This window comes from Arachis stenosperma, chromosome 1 (assembly GCF_014773155.1).
Source record: "Arachis stenosperma cultivar V10309 chromosome 1, arast.V10309.gnm1.PFL2, whole genome shotgun sequence".
NCBI lineage: Eukaryota > Viridiplantae > Streptophyta > Magnoliopsida > Fabales > Fabaceae > Arachis > Arachis stenosperma.
Window position 1 is genome coordinate 109,936,722 of NC_080377.1, and position 3,260 is coordinate 109,939,981.

Genomic DNA, 3,260 nt, shown 5'->3' on the forward strand with positions numbered 1-3,260 from the left:
TCCTCAGATGAAGCTTCCTTAGTACTGCTTGGTGCATTTTGCATTCCAGACAGACTTTGAGAAATCAAATTGACTTGTTGGGTCAATATTTTGTTCTGAGCCAATATGGCATTCAGAGTGTCAATCTCAAGAACTCCTTTCTTCTGACTAGTCCCATTGTTCACAGGATTTCTTTCAGAAGTGTACATGAATTGGTTATTCGCAACCATTTCAATTAGTTCCTGAGCTTCTGTAGGCGTCTTCTTCAGATGAAGAGATCCTCCAGCAGAGCTATCCAAAGACATCTTGGATAGTTCAGAGAGACCATCATAGAAAATACCTATGATGCTCCATTCAGAAAGCATGTCTGAGGGACATTTTCTGATTAATTGTTTGTATCTTTCCCAAGCTTCATAGAGGGATTCTCCATCCTTCTGTCTGAAGGTTTGGACTTCCACTCTAAGCTTACTCCATTTTTGAGGTGGAAAGAACTTTGCCAAGAAGGCATTGACTAGCTTTTCCCAAAAGTCCAGGCTATCTTTAGGTTGTGAATCCAACCATATTCTAGCTCTGTCCCTTACAGCAAAAGGGAATAGCATCAGCCTGTAGACCTCAGGGTCAACCCCATTAGTCTTGACTGTGTCACAGATTTGCAAGAACTCAGCTAAAAACTGATGAGGATCTTCCATTGGAAGTCCATGGAACTTGCAATTCTGTTGCATTAGAGAAACTAATTGAGGCTTGAGCTCAAAGTTGTTTGCTCCAATGGCAGGGATAGAGATGCTTCTCCCATAGAAGTCGGGAGTAGGTGCAGTAAAGTCACCCAGCACCTTCATTGCATTGTTGGCATTGTTGTTGTTTTCGGCTGCCATGGGTTCTTCTTCCTTGAAGAATTCGGTCAGGTCCTCAACAGAGAGTTGTGCTTTAGCTTCTCTTAGCTTTCTCTTCAAGGTCCTTTCAGGTTCAGGGTCAGCTTCAACAAGAATGCCTTTGTCTCTGCTCCTGCTCATATGAAAGAGAAGAGAAAAAGAAAATGTGGAATCCTCTATGTCACAGTATAGAGATTCCTTAAAGTGTCAGAGGAAAAGAAAAGTAGAAGAAAGAAGGTAGAAGAATTCGAACTTGATGAGATAGAGTTCGAATTGTGCATTAAGAAGGAGTAGTACTCCATAAATAGAAGGATGTGAGAGAGAGGGAAGAGGATTTTCGAAAATTAAATTAAGAAGATTTTAAAAACATTTTGAAAAATTGATTGATAATTTTCGAAAATTGAAAGTGGAAGAGAAATCAAGTGATTTTTGAAAAAGATTTTGAAATTAGAAGTTAAAAAGATTTGATTGAGAACTATTTTGAAAAAGATGTGGTTGAGAAGATATGATTGGTTTAAAAAAAATGTGATTGAGAAGATATGATTTGAAAACAATTTTAAAAGATATGTTTTGAAAATAATTTTAAAAGATTTGATTTTGAAAATTAGTGACTTGCCTAACAAGAAAAGATATGATTCAAACATTAAACCTTTCTCAACAGAAAATGCAACAAATTTGAGATGTTCAATCAAATCATTAATTGTTAGTAAGTATCTTTGAAAAAGGAAAGAAATTGATTTTGAAAACATTTGATTGAAAAGATATGATTTGAAAAAGATTTGATTTTGAAAAAACTTTGAAAACTTGAAAAAAAATTGATTTTGAAAACAAAATCTTCCCCCTAGTGCCATCCTGGCGTTAAACGCCCAGAATGGTGCACATTCTGGCGTTTAACGCCCAAAATACACCCTTTTTGGGCGTTAAACGCCCAACCAGGTACCCTGGCTGGCGTTTAAACGCCAGTCTGTCCTTCTTCACTGGGCGTTTTGAACGCCCAGCTTTTTCTGTGCAATTCCTCTGCTGTATGTTCTGAATCTTCAATTCTTTGTGTTATTGACTTGAAAAGACACCAATTAAAAATATTTTTGGATTTTTAATAATCAAAATGCAACAAGAATCAAATAACAATGCATGCAAGACACCAAACTTAGCAGTTTGTATACTACTGACACTATATGAGACACATAAACACTCAAGCCAAAAGAATTCAAAGATCAGAGTAAGAAATCATCAAGAATTACTTGAAGATCCTTAAGACACATGCATGCAATTGACACCAAACTTAAGATGAGACTAGACTCAAACAAGAAATTTTTTGGATTTTATGATTTTTTTGATTTTTTTGTGTTTTTCGAAAATTAAGTGGAAAAAGATATCAAAATTCTTAATGAGAATTCCAGGAATCAGTGCAATGCTAGTCTAAGACTCCGGTCCAGGAATTAGACATGGCTTCACAGCCAGCCAAGCTTTCAAAGAAAGCTTCGGTCCAAAACACTAGACATGGCCAGAGGCCAGCCAAGCCTTAGCAGATCACTGCTCCAAAAGCAAGATTGATAAAAATCAACAAGCTCTTGTGATGATAAGTTGAAACCTCGGTCCAATCAGATTAGACATGGCTTCTCAGCCAGCCAGATTTCAACAAATCATCATGAAACTCTAGAATTTTTCTTCAAGAATTTCGAAAAAAAAAATACCTAATCTAAGCAACAAGATGAACCGTCAGTTGTCCATACACAAAACAATCCCCGGCAACGGCGCCAAAAACTTGGTGCTTGTTGCCGGATCTTGACACTGATGTTACCGGACAAAAAGCTTGCTCAAAACTTGAACAATCCCCGGCAACGGCGCCAAAAACTTGGTGCGCGAAATTGTGAACAATACTTTTCACAACTCTCATAATCCCCGGTCATGAACCCCAAAAACTTGGTAGTTCAATTCCATGGCATTACACAACTTCGCACAACTAACCAGCAAGTGCACTGGGTCGTCCAAGTAATACCTTACGTGAGTAAGGGTCGATCCCATGGAGATTGTTGCTATGAAGCAAGCTATGGTCATCTTGTAAATCTTAGTCAGGCAGACTCAAATGTATATGGTGATGAACGAAAATAACATAAAAGATAAAGATAGAGATACTTATGTAATTCATTGGTAGGAACTTCAGATAAGCGCATGAAGATGCCTTCCCTTCCGTCTCTCTGCTTTCCTACAGTCTTCATCCAATCCTTCTTACTCCTTTCCATGGCAAGCTTATGCAAGGGTTTCACCGTTGTCAGTGGCTACCTCCCATCCTCTCATTGGAAATGTTCAACGCACCCTGTCACGGCACGGCTATCCATCTGTCGGTTCTCAATCAGGCCGGAATAGAATCCAGTGATTCTTTTGCGTCTGTCACTAACGCCCCGCCTTCAG

At 38.5% G+C, this 3,260-nt stretch overlaps 1 non-coding gene across 1 annotated transcript; it reads left to right on the plus strand.

The window, feature by feature from the left end:
• The first annotated feature begins 338 nt into the window (after window positions 1-338).
• On the plus strand, window positions 339-446 carry LOC130949275 (small nucleolar RNA R71). Its single transcript, XR_009073358.1, has one exon. It is a non-coding gene; the product is annotated as a small nucleolar RNA R71 (small nucleolar RNA).
• Window positions 447-3,260: the final 2,814 nt, after the last annotated feature.